Below are 13,166 nucleotides of genomic sequence, written 5' to 3' on the forward strand. Positions count from 1 at the left end.
GCACAGGCCAGGTGAGGTGTGTAGTTCTGCTGTTCTTGGACCCTACCTCTGGTGAAAGTTTCCTTTCTCTCAGTTGTGCCATCCTGGCGAAATAGCTGAGTTTTGAGAATCTCCACTCTAACAGGACAATATAGTGGGTAGGGAGGTTTTCAAAAACAGAGCTGTTTGTTTTCTTAACAGGAGCAAGAGATGCAGAGTTAAAGGATTTTGAAGAGGCAGCCTACCTCCTTGTTCCTGCCCCATTCCTCCCCTTCTGTTATTTCAGCATAACTCTGCATGTGTGCATATGATGAAGTTTGAGCTGATCTAGAGTGAAAGCTGCTCGTTTCGTGGGTCTCCGGTCCTGTTTCTTGTGACAGTTTGGGGGGAGGGGGAGGGGGGGGGTTGTTCAGTGCTGCCAATTACCATATAAAATAAGGATGTAGATATGGTTTCAATATGTATTTTTCAGTAGACCTTCTGAAAACAGGCTCTGAAGCACATTCTCCTCCACTGACTAATGAATGGATGTTTCTTGGGCTTATAGTTGGCATTAGTTCCAGTCCTAGCTTTAAGTGGTCAAGGATCACTAACCTTTGGGTCATGCTGTGCGGCTCAGCTGTATGCCCAAGTGGCTAAAAAAGCTGCAACCCGATCAATGTGGCTTCAGTGGCACTGACAGTAGGAGTTATGCTTATTACATTGATTTGGGATTGCTTTTTTCCTAAAATGTTAACCACTGCTAGTTTCGAATTTCCTTGATGAGCTGTTTGTCTGTATTGCCAGCATAAGGGTGTGTAAAATAACTCGTTACTTCTTTGTCAGTGCTGCAGCACTGCTAGCAACGTCGATGGGGTGGAGGTAATGCAGCTCTCACTGCTCCTGGGTATCAGCTCCATCCCAGCTCACAGCATCACATCTGACATTTTGGCCAGGGTCTGGTGAGAATTACCTTCCCTGGGGAAGAGGCATTTATCCTTTATTTCTATCATAGGTGCAGGGTCAAGGAAAGTGGTATTTATGTTTCAAAGCTCAACTGTAGTACGTGTACAGGGCTCAAGAAGTCAAAAAAGCTCCGTCTTTAGAGCTTGATCCATCTGCTTTTTGGTAAGGAGGGTGTTCAGTCAGTGGGATTTCCATGTGGAAGCTCCTCAAAACATTGCCAAGAGAGTTATTAATACATAGTCACATGTGAAATCTTCCATTTCTCATTCTGAGCCATTAAGGATACGCTGCCTGTTTCAGGAAAGCAGCTCTCCCTACACATTACGGGGAGACAGTGAATGGCAGGAGAATCACTGTTCCCAAAATGTACTTCAGAGTACCCAAATTCAGTCCTGGCTCTCAATCACCTTCTGTGGGTACCTTTAGAGCTGAACAAGCTGCGTAGGAAAACAAACCTCTTAGTGTGTCCATAACTCCACAGTACTATAAGTATTTAATGGCGCAAGCATCTCTTTTCTGAAGATGACCTCTGATGAAATCATTTAAACTGCTACTTAATAAGTAATGTTTTGTAAAATATGGCTTCTGTTGTTCATAGAATGAGGTCCCAAATTTGAGTGAGGAACGCTAGAGATAGTTCATGGCAGTTAGTTAACAGGACGGGCTACCTTAGCACAGCAGGTCATTTTCCAGTTTCTATTAGTAGGTTAAGAAAGGAGGGTATATGCAAACCAGAAAGACATCCTTTTTAAAAACTCATAAGTGTGATTTACAATATTCTTTGCCTCTAGACATAAGTGGGACTAATTTGAAAAGGAGAAGGGGGAACTGCTAATTTAAAAAAAAAAAAAAAAAAGAGCAATCGGTGTTTGATCATCTATTAAATATTTTGTCACTTTACTAGAGAAGCAGCTGGTAATTTTTCAAGTAGAAATTTGTCACTTTGCAGAGAAAAACAGATTTGACTGTGAAGTGGTATGTTCAGAAGAAATGTGACAGGAGCAATCATGGGAGGAGCTATGTCCAGTGGTGAAATTTGATCCTCAGTCTAGCACCATTAAAAAGTATTTAATTTTTCATACATGTATATGTGTTTATTTTGTGTGGTTCTGTTTAAAAGCTTTGTTTGTATTTGCAAATGGAGTAGAGTGTAATTAAGTGCAGAAGGATGGAAATGACCTCTGATTGCACCTTATCCCGTTGCTTTATATTCTTTCACAGCAGCAAGTAACCTGCTAATGTGGAGTATTTCACACCTCATTGCTGGCCATATTAAAAGTTTTTATACTCTCTAATTCTTCAGTAAATACTAATGTACAGTATTCACTATTATCTGTCTATTTCATTTACTTTGCCCATTTTTCTCTTTGTAATTAATTTGGTTCCCTTTATCCTATGGTGATTCTAAACAAAGCCAAATCCAGTTGTTTTAATGATCTGTTTTTATTAGTCCTGCAGGCAAACTGCACTGCAGCAAGATGTCATTTGAGCCCAGTATTATTATACCTCTACAGAAATGATTAACTTAACCTTTTTGCACATTGCAAGAATTAAAAATGTAATAAATCAGCAGAGGTTTATTATACTAAGTGATGTATGCAACCTATTAGCCCTTTTGTTTGTTTTACTTGTACAGTACGTGTCAAGATTTCCTAAAAATCATTATTTATGGTCCTAATCCAAAGGCTACTAGAGCTGATTTTTGAGTCACAGTGTTAGTTTTGTAGCTGACTGATCTCAGCTGTTCCCACATGAGACTCATGATAAAGAGAGGAAAGTAGAAAGCTAGACCCACAATTCCCAGCCTTTGGTGAGGCCAAGATCTCAGCAAATAAGTTTTGATTTTCTTAATAATGACAGAGGGTTGTTGTTGTTATCATTGTTGCTTTTAAATAAGCAAATCTAAAAGCCCCAATATGCATGTAATGTTGCACACATTCAGGTCCGCTGGTTTCTCACATCTCTGCTGTGAAGCATGCTGTGGGCAAAAGCACGTGGGCTAACAGCTGTGTTGTCACTGCTGTCCCTGCAGAACGCAGGAACTGCAGTCACGGATCAGGGCTGAGAAAAAACACCGAGTGAAAAAGTGGTCCCTGCCCCCAACCAGGTTTTGTCAGCTGTAGTAACTCCAGTTCTGCAAAAAGCATTGCCAGTGAGAGGGGCAGAGGAGGAGGGCTTGTCCGTGGCACCGAGGCCTGGCTGCGACATGAAGCCTCGCTCTGTTCCCGAGGCATTTGGGGCCCAGCTGTGCTCCGGGGCTGCCTCCTGGGCCAGCCCTGCTGTTCTGAAGGAATGGCTTTGGCAAACGTAGACTGGTCAGTCAATTAGAAAAATCAGCGGGTAGATTTAATAAATACGTTGCATCTCACATGAATAAATTCTCAGGGAAACAGCTGAAAGATCCCAGGGGAAGACTTGGTCCTCATCCCACTGAGTGCACTGTGGGGCCGGGCAGGGGTTCCCTGCAGGCAGAGCAGCAGGAGCAGTGATGCTGTTCTTGATACTCTTACTATCCCAAGCAGGGCAAACAAAATGCTCTAATTGGTTTTCAGTTCCAAAATATTGCACAAACACCAGACGGTGGAAGCGTTTCCGTGCTTCCGAAAGGTCCCAAGCCTGACTGCCAAGCGGGAGGCTGCGCGGCAGGCTGAGCAGCGCAGCCAGCAGGGCCTTGTCTGCTGCCTCACAGGGGCTGGCACAGCCCCCGGCTGGCTGGCAGCAGGTCGGCAGCTCGTCTATCTAGCTCTGGGGGCTTCGTGGAGGGTTTCTCTGGCATCTTTACATTCCGCTGGCTTGGCTGTTTCTTACAAAGAGCCTTCATTCAACAGTTTGACGAGCCCTTCTCATTTGCTTGCTGCTCCCAGGCGCTACAAGTGATGCCCTGTCAGAGGTGAAGGGACTTCTGCAAGGCACAGGGGTTCAGGCCCTGCCTGTGTGTTTGAGAGCTGTGGGTGAAGGTTTGTTTCTGAGAAGGAGGTGTATTGAGGAAGCAGAGTGCTTTCCTGGGCCTGCGGGTAGGCTGGGCTGGAGCAGGGTAGGTGAGGAGGAAAGGGGATGGAAGGGGAAGCCCAGGGCGTTCGGAGGGGAAGGTCCTGTACTCTGCTACCTGCAGGCTGGGGAGAGATGGGTAAAAGGGACCTTGGCTTTTGGGAACAAATGACTGGGTTTGGACACAGGGACACCCCGCGAAGTGGCAGGAACCCTGGCAGCCACCCCTGGGGTCAGTGCAATTAATGAAGCAAAGAGAGGAGCTGAAGGGAAGCACAAGCTTCCTATTCCCTAAGCAATGAGCAACGTGGGAGCCAGGGAGAACCTGTACCTCTTCCTTCACTGCCTGTAGCACACAGCTAACCCAAGAAAAGATACCAGGAACTGCCTCCCATAGGCCCAAGAGGGCAGTGAGAAACCCAGGGGCTGTGCCCCTGCAGGGGGCAGTTAGAGGAGACCCCAGCTGCAGGGAGTTAGAGGAGATGCCAACCATCAGGGCTGCAGCAGGAGCAGCCCATGCAGTGAGCCAGGGACCCGATGGTGCTTGGGCAAGCTGAGCTCAGGAGCTGCTGTGCACTGCGGTGAGTAAAGGAGTGCTCGAGGAAACAGCATGTGGGAGCAGGTATGGATAGAGGTGCGAGCATATGTGGTAATACATGTGGCATTAAAGACAGCAGTGTATATTCTTACCTATTAAAGACCTACTGTGATGGGCTTGTACTCAAAACTTGAAAGGGATGGGTTTTGGAGAGGCAGAATTGAGCTATAAGCAATATATGACATCAAGGTTTTTTGTTGAATCAAACAATTTCTGTTGAGTGTTAAGATGCAGAGGAAATGAAAAATCAGAAGACTGATAACGAATTACCTTATCTGTTATGTTTGGTTGTGTTGTGTTTTTTTTTGAGCTGGCCTGGATTTCACCTTGTGATATAGTCTATCTGTGTATCTTTTTAAAGAAGCATCTATTCCTAATTTTAAAACATCCAGCAATTCCTCGAGTGCTTTATTCCTTTATTACTGAAAGTGTGTAGTTTTATTTCCAGCCAAAATTTAGTTGGTTTCATATTGCACCTATGGGACTGCTGGGATGAAAAGCTTCCTCTTATTGGTTCTGCTTTCCCCAAGTAAATATTTACTTGGTCTGTGATCAGATTCACCTTAGCCTTCTCTTTGATAAGCTAAATAAATTGAACTTCTTGAGATTGTCACTGTAGGAAGAGTTTTCCATCCTTTAATCAATCTCACAACTTTAGAGCCATATGCAATTTATCAAGCTCTCTCTTGATATGTTAATGCCAATGCTGAACATCATATTTTGCTAGCAATAGTGGCAGTAAATGCAGTGGTAAAGCAACTTACTTAGTTTTCTTGTTAACATGCCCAAAGGACTTCAGTCCTTGTAGCCATAGTTGCTTTCAAGCACAGGTCGTGCTTTGCCAGAACGCTTTGGTCAGCCTGTGGACTTGCTCTGTGCATGCCTAGAACTTGCTTTGTTTGCCTGCTACCAGGCTTATCAGATGATGCAGCACGCACAGTGTTGCTCCTTTTCCCCAGTGTTTATTCTCCGCTGTTGATTGTATAAATGATTCATCAAACAACTTTTGTTTGGTACTAATTACAGGCTGAATGCAGACAATTAACAAGCAGAGAAAGTCTGGGTTTGCCAACACTGTTGTGCATGTAGCTCTTATGATTATATCAAAAAGATAGTTTTGTAGCATAAATACTTCAAATTTACTCGAAGAAGGAAGGATTTGCTCTGTCAGCAGTTTATAAAGGCTCAATTTCTTTCTTCTTCATGATATTTTGTATTTTTCCAGAAAAGGCCTCACAGAATAATAGAGCTGCCTGAATGATGCCTCTGCACTTAAAGTGTCATGGGAATTCCCAGTCTTCTTTATGAAAAACCCTTCCCTATGTTCCTAGTCATAGAGTTAGGAAGGAGGAGGCTGGCTTTGTTTGTCTGGGGACTTTTCTTTGCTGATTTGTTTATTTTTCTTTGTGAGAACAGGCTGTGGGTAAGCAGGAGGGGTTTGGGGTTGGAGGGTCTAGCTTAAAAGGTAATTATTTTTGTAACAGAATTAAAACCTGAAACACACTGAACCGATTTCTAATACAAACAGGATCAGCATTAGCTTTTAAAGGATTGCTATTATCGTTTCAGGACTGCAATGTGATTTAAACTGTAATAGATATTGATTTCTATATTAGTGTTCTTGCTCCTTGTATTGCATTTCTGCTGCCATCTGCTAAAACAGGAATGGCATTTTTCACTTTATTGACTGGACAGTGAGTTGGAATACTGTATTCCTGCACTCTGTGGATCCCTGAGATGACTATAAGCTTATAGGGCTGGGACGATTCAGCTGCTGTGAGATTTGCATTTTTAAAGTAGCACATACCAATTATTAAATGAGTGTAGAAAAAAAAAATAAAAAAGGACTTAAAAGTCAGTCATGGGAAGGCAGGTTTTTACTCTGAAGAGCACACAGCCTCATACTGCTTCCCCTGCTGCTTTTCCTCCTGGAAAAACTGTGCACCTTGTTATTTTCTCCTTCTCCTTTTTCTCCCTTCAAAGTCCTTATCGTGCTGTACCTTGGAGCTGCCCACTGCTAACAAGTGTGCCACTTATCCCTTTACTGGCACAGATAAGCTCTTGCTGCTGCTGCCTCCTAGCCCTGAAAAAGTGGCACCCCATCGACCTTCCCTTTGTCACCCCAGCTCGGCTGCTCCCCAGGGGGTCCCAGCAGTGCCACACCAGGCGTTTGGAAGATGGGTTGTAATGAGTCGCTCTGTAAATGATTTTCATTGCAGAATGCTGTTCAAAATCGGAATATTCTGAAATGAAGTTGCCTCTTGATTATGACTTTTCCCAGAAAAACTGATTTTGCCTAATGATAGAGAATGGTAATGAGCAGCTCTTAATTAGCATAAATTAAGTTTAATGGGAACAAATTCTGCCAGTGCCAAGTAGTTAAGAGGTGTTTAATAGAAGTGAAATCCTGTGAGTTGATCTAATAATACCTGAAGGTGCCAACTACATTTTAAGGTCTGTTCTCCAGGGCATTTGGGTGGCCTCTGTCAAGTATGCAGCTAAGATTTAGTGGCCTTAAATCAGGGATGTTTGGCCCAAATTGCTCAGGTTCATGAAACACATGTGGTAGGAGTGCTATTTTCTATTTTTTTTCTTTAAGGTAAACATGGAAGTTTATTTCTAAGTCTAGAATCTGAATATAGAAGCATAAAGGCAGTTCAATTTTGTCAGAGATCTGACTGTTTTATCTCTGACAGAAATCTTGCGGATGCATACTTGACAACTCCCTCGGTGTATTCTCGCAGTTCCCAGCAATCTCTGTCCTAGGGTCTTCCTTAGTCATTTGCTGCTTCTGTGTTTTTGAAAGAGTTTGTTGTTTGTTTTTTTTTTCCATGTCTAGCCACTCTTGGATTTTTGCCATACATTATGATTTCTCTCCAAATTGCAGTCTGGACATTAAGATTCCCAGCCTCTATCAACATTTCCCGATCTCTAAATGCTTGATTTCTCAATCTCCAGTTGCATTATTGCATGTAGTTAATTGCAAGCATGAAGCATTTTAAAAGTTTTCCTGTAGAAGGCTGTGCACTTAGGGAGGCAAGCTGTGTCCTTCCTCTCCAAGAGCAAGTGGATGGGCTTCCCAAGCCAAAGGGAAACAGGAACCTAGGAATTCTGAGAAAAGTAATCCCACTGTGTGAGTGCACCTGACCAATGTGTCCAAGTCAGTCTAATGTTGTTTAACCCAAAATGTCCACTAGGAACAGAGGGAGCTGGAGGAATTAACTCTAGAGAAAATGAAGTATGCTAGAAACACCAGCCATGGAAACTATGGAGTTGTGGAATAAAGCAAATTAATTTCATGATACGCACGAGAGATAACTAAGGAGTTTAATTCTTTTAAAATCTAACAGAAATGAATCTTTCTACTGAGATTCTTGTAATTTCCAAGGTGTTAAGGAACTTTGCCGACAACCCTGCCCACCAGGTCTGCACCTTGCCCTGTGCTCCTGGTGTTGTGCTGTAGGAATGGACGGGTCTTGCCGCACCTGGAGGTGGGAGCTTGAGCATGAACCTGAGTTCAGTGCCCTGGTTGCATGGCTTCAGGGCAGAGGTAGTTTATTATCTAATGAACAACATAAAGCAACAAGATTGCAAATGAGGAACGTGGTTTTAATTAATTTGTTGCTGGTTTTCTGTGTAGACTGGGTGTAAACTTGGCAATTTCTAGGCTGTGCTTACCTAAAACATGGTCTGTTTGGTCTTCAGTCTAACCATGTAGGTTCAAGTTCGTTCTGCAGCTTCCTGCCTTTTTATTTTTTTTTTTTTCCCTCTCATCTTCTGTTTTGTCCTAACTTGGGTTAAAAGTTTTAGCGTACTAGTTCTGAACTCACAACACCTCAACCCCTTCACAGGGCTGGCTGCAGGAACCTGCTGCCATTCCCAGCCCCTCCAGCATTCTCTGAATAACCCCCTTATTTGTTCTTCAGAGTAGGAGCACGCATTTTTACTCTGTTTGCAGCTCATGTAAGCTTGGTGGTGTTTTGGCCCAGGACTTGGCCTTCTAGCTACTATTAAAGGTCTGCTTTGAGCTCTGTGGGCAGTAAATAATTTGCCCATGTATGCTGTAAAAGCTTCTAATTTACAGGCAAATACATTAGCAAATTCTTTTTTTTAAAGCAATTAATTTAGGCCAAATACAAAAAATGCATGTGAGGCAGCTGAATGCTACGTGTATTTTTGCACCTCTCTCTAAAAACACTCGAACGATGGCTGCTTCTCAGCTACTGCAGGCTCCTTCCCGGATCAGAGGAGCAAGTTACTCACAGGTCAGATGCCGGCCCTAAGCTCTGTGTTTGTCTCTGGCAGACCAGGAGCGAGCAGAGTGCAGGGGGCTGCAGCAAAGGGGTGGATTTCGATCCTCTGTGTGTTGGGCCATATCACAGTGTAACGAAGCATAGCCCTCTAATTTCTCAGTGTAATGAGTCCACGGCAAACGGCTCCATTTCAGCTACCTGTGGCAGTATCTCTTCAGACCTCTTCTAGTGGGGCCAATGAAAAGGATTGGAGAACAAGGATTTCAGTTGCATTGTAGTGTAAATGCTCACAGTCCTGAAGATCCTTTCGTGGCCTGTTGCTGCAATAACAGAGGACTTCATAGTCGTCTTCTGCGTTTATTCCCCCTGCATGCCTGCGAAGTAGGGAACTGTCAAGTAAGCCCCCCGTCTCCTGTGTGGGGTGGGAAGGGAGCGACAGAAAAGAGTTTGTTTTCCCAAGGCTCCCTGGAAGTCAAGGGACAGGGAAGGGTCCCCCCTCCAGGACCACCACCCGGGTGCCCTGCCTGCCCCCAGGGCACGGAGAGCACAGAGAGGAGAGAGGAGAGCTGCTGCTCAAATGCAGGCTCCTGTTGGGAAGCTGCTTCTGAAAGAGCCTGCGGTTGGCGGTGTTTATCATCCCGCTCATAATGAAGCCATTACACTGCAGTCACAACTTTGAATTGCAGCTAATAGATTTTCATTTTGTTTCCTCGGTTAAGTCATATTTGATAAATGCAGAAATGTGTAGGGAGCAGCTTATCTCAAGTAGACAGTTTCTTTTTAAATAGGCAGCTTGAATGTGCATTGCATGAGGATTTTGGAAATAAAAAAGGGATTCTGTGACAAATATTTACAGGTATTAGGTGGTGAACTCAAAGTACCCACTTGCTGAGGACAATTCTTACACTTTTGGGGACCTGTTAACTTGCAGCTATTCAAGATAAACAATAATTTATAAGCATGTGTATACATAAATGTACTGATGTATGTGTGCAAACATTTTATCCTATTAGACATGTAATTCTCTGGAATGCTTCACATATTGTCTTAAAGACTGGCTTAAACGAATCTTACTAAAATTTTCCTATGGGAAGCAAACAAAATTCCATTATCTGCTTCTATCCAGACAAATGCATAAGGATTTATTTTTTGTCTAATTCATTGCCTTTTCCTTTGAGTTTAAATGGTGCAGACCAATTTCCCCATAGCCTAATAGTGGTCTGGGAAGTCCTAGTGGCAGTACTAGGTATACTCTCGTCCGTTTCAGAATTACTCTGGAAAAGTCTTCAGTACAAAGTACCTCAACACTCTTTTCAGGGAGATGGAGATTTTTTTTTTCCTGGTTGGAGAAGTTCCTAATTAAGGCAGCATTCTTGGAAATACCGAGGTTAAACCAGACTCCCAAGGCTATCCCAGGGAACTTTGTTGGCATTTTCAAACTTGGAGGTCAGACTGCAAGCATGCAAATCTGTGTTTTGGGCCACATTTTCAAAGCCATTTTACAGGTGCAGACAGGAGAGGAGAACTTTCAAGAGTACCCAAGCAGATCCCCAGCAGACCCCTTCCAGCAACTGAAGGATGTACAAAAAAAGCATAAAGAAAAATCAGGCCCCTTGGCGTTTCAGGTAGTACTTCTTTCAGAGGTGCCGAGCACCAGATCTTCTTGGGAGCTAACTTGGCATTAAGGCAAAAGCCAGCCCAGCACAGAGGCTGCGTGTGGCAGAAGCCATGAGCCTTCTTCCCACAGCCGAGGGCTGTTCCCAGGGAGGACACCAGGCAGGTTTGCAGAATCAGGCCCTGTGTTTCTGTCCTGGCCCCTTGCCCAGTTCTGCCTGCATAAGGCAATTCTCTGAATGTCTGTAACTGGATCAAAAGGCCAAAGTGTTTGTCGCAGCTACCGCTCAACAACAGTCGCCCTATTGTTGGCGACTCGCCCGTCCCCCCTTTTTCCTATTGCCTCCCTCCACTTTTGTCCCCTCCGTTTGCCTTCTGGGTCTTCTCTGCTCACCCCAGCACTGCCCCGCATGCTTTCCCAGGGTTTTCTTTCTCAGCTCTTTCTTCTACCGCTTGTTTCTTGCCTGCGGCACGCTCGGCTGTGGTTCCTGCTGCCGGATGAGTTAGGAAAGTACATCTCTCCTTTTCCAGGCTTCAGGCGTCCCGTGCTCTCCATTCAGTTTTTCCTTTTGCCCCGCTCCCAAGGCTTAGGCTGTATGGCTGCAAGCCTGCTGCTCGCTGTCTGTCCCTCCCCACTCCAAACCACAACTGCATCCCAGCCCCAGGCTGCTTGCTCCAGCTGACCTTCGCCCCAGCCCAACTCAGACATATAAAATAAAATTAGCCAGTACCACATAATTCGATAAACAAGGCAGCCAGCAGATCATGTAAACTGCGAGCTATGTACCTACAGTAACATGACCTCAGACCATTAAAATCGCATACTTTGCGTCTGGTTTAGGATTTGTATATAAATGTTGTACAGAGAGACTTTATTAGAGCTTAGTGAACCAAAAGCCGCTCTTGGATTTCCATATGTCAAGAGTTATTAGCTTGAATGTGCCACAGGGGTTAAGAAGAAGGAATTAGAAGTTTGAAACAATGTTTGTTGAAACTGCTGATGAATTATACAAAGCCGGTCTGTTTATCAGAGTACTGTCATCTTTGTACAGCAAAATTATGGGAAAAATACACTCTGTGAAGAATCCCATGTCAAGAGAAAATTGATTAATCTACTAAACTGCTCTTGGAAATGTTTTGCCATAGCAAGGGTTACACATAACAGACCTTTAGAGGACACCAGTGTGACAACATTGCTGTGAAGTCAAGGGTCCTCGCTTACCTGAGAGCTTCTGCAGCCATTGCCAGTTACCCCACATCACAGCGCTGTTAAATGGAAAAGGGTATGCTTTAAATGGACATTTTGGTGGGTGAATCAGCAAATTCTTCAGCTGAAGTTGTATTTCCTTGTAACTATGATGATAAAAGTCAACAACAATAGCTGTACGGTCTGTGCCATTCGGTTTCTTCACTTCAGAAGTTGTCAGCATGGGTTTGCAGAAGGGAGCTGTTCCCAAGGCAGCTTGTTGAGTCAGCTACTGCTTTTCTGCCAGATTTGTGACTGAACTCTGAACTACTGCTTTCTGGTCACTGGAGACCTACAAAGAGAGGTGATGTGTTACAGATGTTCTGTTGGCATGCCCCGTTTCAGAATGTATGGGCCCAGTCCTGAGAGGTGCAGGAATCTGCTAGCCACACTGGCTGCCGGGCCGAGGCCCCTAAGAACAGGCTGCTTTGCTTCTACCCAGCATATCCCAGCCAGAAACGTGTGTGAAAGCATCACGGGCACTCTGCATGTGCCATTCAGGCATCTTGAACATCTCTTGTGCTGGCCGAAGGTTCTGGTGGTCCTGCGGTCACACTCAAACCAGTGGGTGCGTTCACCACTGTGCCAACCCACAGAGTGGCAGAAAGCAGCAGTCAGTTTGGGAACAAGGCCATAAAGTTTGGCTGTCTGAGCAGAAAGAATGCTGAAATCCTAGGAAATGTTTATTCTCATTTAAGTAAATCATAAAATGTTTGATTGAAAGCTAAGTGTGAAGAGTCTTCCCATTGAACCCAGTGGATGTTTAAAACTGGCTCAAAACAAATACAAGTGATAGTCCAACATCCAAAACAGCCTAGTGCTGCTCTTCTTCCCACAAACAAAACAGGCACTAACTTTAGAAGGGAGTGCAATTAAATGCCTTTTCTTGTGTCGCAGTTATAATTTAATATAATAGTTGAATCTTGTGCATACAAATAGTTTTAAAAAATAAATGTTTTATTACTACTTGTTCTGTTCTTTTGGTGGAATTTAAGCTTTCTTCATGCATCTACATTTTTTAATTCTTCAGTTCCCTTAATAAGAGGTTCCTGAAACTTGCAGACTCATCTGTTACCTTTCTAATGATGACAGAGGAGCTGGTGTCTGCCAGTGTTTTGTCAGCAACAAAACAGAAGTAAACATGTCTGAGAGGTGCTTTTTTTTTTGTTGTTTTTGCTTGGGTCTAAGTAAACATCTGCTGCCAAGTAAAGCATTTTCTTTTCACTTGTATGTCTGTAGCACTCAGAGGGTGATTCTGAGCTCCAAGCAACCTGCAGGCTGCTCTGGCTTTCCACGAAGATCACTTTGCTGCTGGTGTTGGTGATACCAACAAGTGAAGGAAAGCCAGGTGCTAATGGCCAGTGACCCTATATGATCTTCCTAGACTTAGATCATTTTTCGAGCTCCCATGCAGAGACATATCTGAGTCTCATCTGCATCAAGAAATTGAGCCACCTGTTTTCATTCCCACCCTCATGACTCTAGGCTGAAATAGCCTTTCAGGTGCTGAGTGCCCTTCCCGTTGCCTCCCAGGCAGTCTTGA

At 44.0% G+C, this 13,166-nt stretch overlaps 1 protein-coding gene across 4 annotated transcripts in view; it reads left to right on the top strand.

Moving 5' to 3' along the window:
• Positions 1–13,166, top strand: part of LOC101803486 (glypican-5) — a 414,617-nt gene that overhangs the window by 369,592 nt on the left and 31,859 nt on the right. The window lies entirely within an intron of this gene.

This window comes from Anas platyrhynchos, chromosome 9 (assembly GCF_047663525.1).
Source record: "Anas platyrhynchos isolate ZD024472 breed Pekin duck chromosome 9, IASCAAS_PekinDuck_T2T, whole genome shotgun sequence".
Lineage (NCBI taxonomy): Eukaryota > Metazoa > Chordata > Aves > Anseriformes > Anatidae > Anas > Anas platyrhynchos.